Source organism: Rutidosis leptorrhynchoides, chromosome 3 (genome assembly GCF_046630445.1).
Source record: "Rutidosis leptorrhynchoides isolate AG116_Rl617_1_P2 chromosome 3, CSIRO_AGI_Rlap_v1, whole genome shotgun sequence".
Classification (NCBI taxonomy): domain Eukaryota; kingdom Viridiplantae; phylum Streptophyta; class Magnoliopsida; order Asterales; family Asteraceae; genus Rutidosis; species Rutidosis leptorrhynchoides.
In genome coordinates this window covers 466,769,266-466,776,454 of record NC_092335.1, presented here as the reverse complement: position 1 = coordinate 466,776,454, position 7,189 = coordinate 466,769,266, and positions in this window count along the sequence as shown.

Below are 7,189 nucleotides of genomic sequence, written 5' to 3'. Positions count from 1 at the left end.
TTTTATTTATATTAAAACAGAAAATTAGAAAACATAAAAAAAAAAAAAACGCGTAAATTTCCTGTTCCAGAGTTGAAAACTGGAACCCCGCGACTCGCGGGGTTTGCAGCTTTGAGAACCGCGACTCGCGGAGTTTCTCTGACACCGACAGAAACCCTAAACTGCATTTATTACGGATTATTATTAATTATAATTATTATTAACCCTAATTATTATTATTATTATAATTAGTTTTATTTTAATTTAAGTTTTATTTAATTTATATTTTAGTTAAATTAGTTTAATTAAATTATAAAATTAGTAGTTTTAATAAATAAATAATATAAAAATAATATTTTTATAAAAATTGTACTTTTTACAACTTTTTGTATATTTTTATATTTTGTCCCTTTTTAATCGTTGTAGCGTAATATTTGTATTTTTAGCTAGTTTTTAGTTTTGAACTCAGTTTTTGCCATAGTTATTTTTACTTCTAGATTTTTAGGCTTTGCCGTAGAATTCCTTAAGTGCTTTTTCTTTAGACTAAGATTTAGGTGCTTTAGAATTTTGCGACGCCTTTTTAAGTTTTAGTTTCTTTTTAAGTTATTTCCATTTGGGATTTAGTTTTCCCTGTAAGCTTTAATATTTTTAGACGACTTTTACCTATGTATCAATTATCATTCCAATTAGTAATCTCAATTTACGATTATAATTTTAAGCTAGTTGTAGTAATAAGGTTAGGTTAGTCAAGTATTTTTAAGTTTTATAAGTTTCTTTTATTTTTCCGTCAACTTTTATTTTTCAACCATTTTTCTTTTTCGATTTTTTTTTCCTACGCGCTCTTTTTCTTTCTTATTTCTCGCTATTCTAGTTTTTAGGACATAGATTTTTATTCTACTTCTTATCTAATTTTCTTAAAATTATGAAAATTTATTTTAAGTGGTTAAATTGATAGACATAAAAATTTTCTGGTTCGTAGTAATAGTTGGATTTGTACGTGGACCGGGTTATTGGAGCCAAACAGTCCTCAATTATATTGAGACCAAACGAATCCTGCCCCTCTGCTGCATCTTTTGGCTATTCGAAACGTGGGCAAAATCAGAAAAGTCTATTGATTGGATAACTTATTATAATTTTTCTTTCCTTTTAAAAACTAATAGGATATTCAGTGAATGCACCGAGCAAGACGTTCACCACCTTTTGTACGTTCACCACCTGTAACTAGATCAAGACATTTAGCAAATATTACTGCCGTTGATTTTTCTTTAGAATCGTCATCCAGTCGACCCAGTACTTCAGTTCAAATTTCCGATAATCCATTTTTTGAACCCGACCTCACAATTGAGAATCCGGAGAATATTCAGGAACAATTCGTATTTCCTGAACCACTAAACTTTCCCCCGGAACCACCAATCATTCAAACAGAGATTGTTGAGGAACGAACCATTAAATCAGAATCCTCTAGTGATTCCGATTCAACAAATTCAATTATGGAGAATCTGGAACCTTTAAGTATGGAAGACCGAATGAGAGCTAAACGCACTGGCCAAGGTCATGCAATTACTCATCCAGACATTAATGCGCCAGATTATGAAATCAAAGGACAAATTCTACACATGGTGACTAATCAATGCCAATTTAGTGGTGCACTGAAGGAAGATCCAAATGAACATCTACGTACCTTTAATAGGATCTGCACACTATTTAAAATCCGAGAAGTGGAGGATGAACAGATATATCTCATGTTATTTCCCTGGACTTTAAAGGGAGAAGCCAAAGATTGGTTGGAATCATTACCTGAAGGGGCGATTGATACATGGGACGTTTTAGTTGACAAATTTCTTAAACAATTCTTTCCGGCATCTAAAGCCGTAAGACTTCAAGCAGAAATTGTTACGTTTACACAGAAACCGAATGAAACTCTATATGAGGCGTGGACAAGATATGGAAAGTTATTAAGAGGATGTCCGCAACATGGTTTAGACACCTGTCAAATAGTACAAATATTCTACCAAGGATGCGACATCACTACAAGGAAAGACATAGATATAGCAGCTGGTGGTTCTATTATGAAGAAAACCGAAACTGATGCTTACAAAATTATTAATAACACTGCTTCCCACTCACATGAGTGGCACCAAGAAAAAGACATCGTTAGATCATCTAAAGCAGCTAGAGCCGATTCTAGCCATGACTTAGATTCCATTTCCACAAAGATAGATGCTGTGGAAAGACGAATGGAAAAGATGACTAAAGATATTCACTCAATACGAATTAGTTGTGAGCAGTGTGGAGGACCACATTTGACAAAAGATTGTCTCAGTATTGAATTAACAATGGAACAAAGAGAGAATATTTCATACATAAACCAAAGGCCTGGAAATAATTATCAGAATAATTATCAACCGCCAAGACCGATTTACAATCAAAACCAGAATTATAACAGAAATATTCCATACAACAACCAACAAGGTCCTAGCAATCAACAAGTATCTAATAATAATTACAATCAGCAAAGACCTAATTTTCAAAACAAACCACCACAACAAATCGATGATAAAAAGCCGAATTTAGAAGATATGATGACGAAGCTAGTTGAAACTCAAACGCAGTTTTTCACATCTCAAAAACAAACCAATGAACAAAATGCTCAAGCATTTAGAAATCAACAAGCTTCTATTCAAAATCTGGAACAAGAAGTGAGTAACCTAGCAAGGTTAATAGGTGAAAGAAAACCAGGAAGTCTACCTAGTGATACAAATGCTAACCCCCGGAATGAAACAGCTAAAGCCATTACCACAAGAAGTGGTACAACACTTAAACCACCTGAAATACCTGTAACTTCTGATGAAACTATTCCTACTCCACAAGAACCACAACCTGATCAAGATAAGGAAAAAGAACCGGTAGTTGAAAAGGTTAATGAAGATAACACAGTTAAGGCTAAACCTTATGTTAAACCATACCAACCACCACTTCCTTACCCGAGTAAAATGAAGAAAGAGAAACTTGAAGCCGAGCAATCCAAATTCTTGGATATGTTTAAACAAATAAATGTAAATCTTCCTTTCATTGATGTGATTTCAGGAAGAAAATGGAAGAACTCTTGGCTATTACTATGAATGCTAATTGTTCAGCAGTGCTGTTGAATAAGATACCAGAAAAACTATCTGATCCAGGAAGTTTCACAATTCCATGTTTTCTGGGTAGTCTTAGTTCAATAGAAACATTGGCAGACTTAGGTGCTAGTATAAATTTAATGCCATATTCACTATACGCTAAACTAGACCTTGGAGAATTGAAACCAACCAGAATAAGCATACAACTAGCCGATAGATCAATAAAATATCCTAGAGGGATAATGGAGAACATGCTAGTTAAAGTTGGTACTTTAGTATTTCCAGTAGATTTTGTTGTTTTGGACATGGAAGAAGATTCTCAAGTTCCTCTCATATTAGGAAGACCATTCTTAAACACGGCTAAAGCAATGATAGACGTGTTCGGTAAGAAATTAACCCTAAGTATAGAGGATGAGAGTGTTACCTTTTCAGTTGATAGAGCAATGCAACAACCACAATCTGCAGATGATACATGTTATTATATTCAAACTATAGATGCACATGCAGAATTGTTAGAAGAATTTCCAGAATTACAAGGAACAGGAGAATGTTCTTTAGGAGAAGGTAATGAACCAATTGATGAAGCTGAAATGTTAGCTACACTTATAGCTAATGGATATGAACCAACAACAGAAGAAATTCAAATGCTAAAAGAAGAAGACAAATATCGATATAAATCATCGATAGAAGAACCTCCGAAATTAGAGTTAAAGCCACTTCCAAACCATTTGGAATACGCTTATTTACATGGTGAATCTGAATTACCTGTAATAATATCGTCTTCTCTTACTGAAAAAGAGAAATCACAACTCATTTCTGTGTTGAAAGCTCATAAACCAGCCATTGCATGGAAGATTCATGATATTAAAGGAATAAGTCCTTTGTATTGCACACATAAAATCCTTATGGAAGAAGGTCATAAAACGTATGTGCAACGCCAACGAAGACTAAATCCTAATATGCAAGATGTAGTTAAGAAAGAGATTATTAAACTGCTAGATGCAGGTCTAATTTATCCAATTTCTGATAGTCCATGGGTAAGCCCAGTTCAATGCGTGCCTAAGAAGGGTGGCATGACTGTCATTACAAATGAGAAAAATGAGCTTATTCCTACTAGGACTGTAACAGGATGGCGTGTATGTATTGATTATAGAAAATTAAATGACGCCACCAGAAAAGATCACTTTCCCTTACCTTTCATTGATCAAATGTTGGAAAGATTAGCCGGAAATAGTTACTATTGTTTTCTAGATGGATTTTCCGGATATTTTCAAATTCCAATAGCACCCGAAGATCAAGAGAAAACCACATTCACGTGCCCTTATGGTACTTTTGCTTACAAACGCATGCCATTTGGACTTTGTAACGCCCCTGCAACCTTTCAAAGGTGTATGATGGCGATTTTTCACGACATGATAGAAGAATGCATGGAAGTATTCATGGATGACTTTTCAGTCTTCGGTGATACATTTGAATCATGTCTAGTTAATCTGGAACGAATGCTTCTTAGATGCGAACAATCAAATCTAGTACTTAATTGGGAGAAATGCCATTTCATGGTTAAAGAAGGCATCGTTCTTGGACATAAAATTTCAAAAGAAGGAATTGAAGTGGATAGAGCTAAAGTAGATGTAATTGCTAAACTTCCACATCCCACCAATGTTAGAGGAGTTAGGAGTTTTCTAGGGCATGCCGGTTTTTACCGACGTTTCATAAAAGATTTTTCAAAAATTGCCACTCCTATGAATAAACTCCTAGAAAAGGATGCTCCATTCATCTTTTCAGATGAGTGTATCAAATCTTTTAATATTCTTAAAGAAAAACTCACTAATGCGCCGATCATGATCACACCAAATTGGAATCTACCATTTGAACTAATGTGCGATGCAAGTGATTTTGCAATGGGAGCCGTTTTAGGACAAAGGATTGAAAAACGATTTCAACCTATATATTATGCTAGTAAGACGTTACAAGGAGCACAAATGAACTATACAACTACTGAAAAAGAACTCCTTGCTATTGTCTTTGCTTTTGACAAATTTCGATCATATCTCGTTCTAGCAAAATCGGTGGTCTATACCGACCATTCTGCTCTTAGATACCTATTTTCAAAACAAGATGCTAAACCAAGATTAATCCGTTGGATCTTACTCTTACAAGAATTTGATATTGAAATCCGAGATAAAAGAGGAGCAGAAAATCTCGCCGCTGATCATCTTTCTCGTCTTGAAAATCCCGAATTAGAAGTTCTAAATGAATCGGCCATACAAGACAACTTTCCTGATGAATATCTATTGAAGATAGATTATAAAGAAATACCGTGGTTTACAAACTATGCAAACTATTTAGTATGTGGATTCCTTGAAAAAGTATTATCGTACCAAAGACGAAAGAAATTCTTCAGTGATATAAAACACTATTTCTGGGAAGATCCACATCTGTTTAAAAGTTGTCCCGATGGAATAATACGCCGATGTGTATTTGGAGATGAAGCTAGTAAAATATTAAACCATTGTCACACAGGACCAACAGGAGGGCATTATGGGCCTCAACTAACAGTAAGAAAAGTTTATGATGCTGGATTTTATTGGCCTACAATTTACAAAGACGCACACCTTCTTTGCAAATCCTGTGATGCTTGTCAAAGGGCCGGAAAAATAAGTCAACGTGATGAAATGCCACAAAATGTCATCCAAGTATGTGAAGTATTTGACATTTGGGGTATTGACTTTATGGGTCCATTTCTAAAATCTCATAATAATCTATATATACTCGTAGCCATTGATTATGTATCTAAATGGGCGGAAGCACAAGCTCTCCCAACTAACGATGCACGAGTTGTAGTCAACTTTTTAAAACGTCTTTTTGTAAGGTTTGAAACACCGAAAGCTTTAATAAGTGATCGGGGTACTCATTTCTGTAATAATCAACTTGAGAAAGTTCTTAAAAGATATGGAGTAACTCATAAAATCTCCACCGCATATCATCCACAAACAAGTGGACAAGTTGAAAATACCAACCGAGCTTTAAAACGTATTCTAGAGAAAACCGTAGGATCAAATCCGAAGGAATGGTCCATTAAATTGGAGGATGCACTCTGGGCTTTTAGAACAGCCTACAAAACTCCAATTGGAACCACACCTTTTAGACTTGTTTATGAAAAAGCATGTCATCTTCCAGTAGAAATTGAACACAAAGCATTTTGGGCTTTGAAGACATGTAATCTTGATTTACATGAAGCCGGACGTCTACGATTAAGTCAACTAAACGAATTAGAAGAATTAAGATATGAAGCATACGAAAATTCGTTAATCTATAAAGAAAGAACGAAGAAATGGCATGATAAAAGAATCAGAAGTTCAAAAGAATTTAAAGAAGGAGACAGAGTTCTTCTTTTCAATTCACGATTCAAGCTATTTCCTGGAAAATTGAAATCAAGATGGTCTGGACCATTCATAGTTAAAAGAGTTTTCCCATACGGAACAGTAGAATTGATAAATTCAAATGGGATTGAATTTAAAGTTAATGATCACAGAGTTAAACACTACATACATAGTCCGATGGAAGTCGACAACGAAGTTAATCACAATTTCGACACCACAGCTAACTAAGTGTGGGGAGAATCAAGTCTTTAAAGGATAATATGTATTTCTGTTAGAGTTAGATTGTCTGTTTTCGTGTAGTTCTCGAAAATGGAACCCGAATGGTCTTTCCCTAGCAGACCCTAAAGAACTAGTCTTCTCCCCCCATTCTGAATTTTTATTTTTTTTAGGTTTTTACAAAATGAAGACTGCCTGTGAACTAAACCATGGTCTAATGCTACACGCTTTGATCACTAAACGAAATAATGACATACTACCGAGTGAATTAGTATCAGTAATCAGAGAAAGAATGGACGGAGTTAGAAAAGAATCCAGATGCGAAGATAATAAGTTACAATTTGGTAAAGGAAAATCAAAATCCGCAACAAAAAGAAGAGCACGACACCTAGAAAGATGTCACAAATGCGGAAAATGGTCACATGGAGGTAAATGTTCAAATAATCAAACCTATTCAAATACCGAATTTGTTACTTTACGCAGAGACGGACC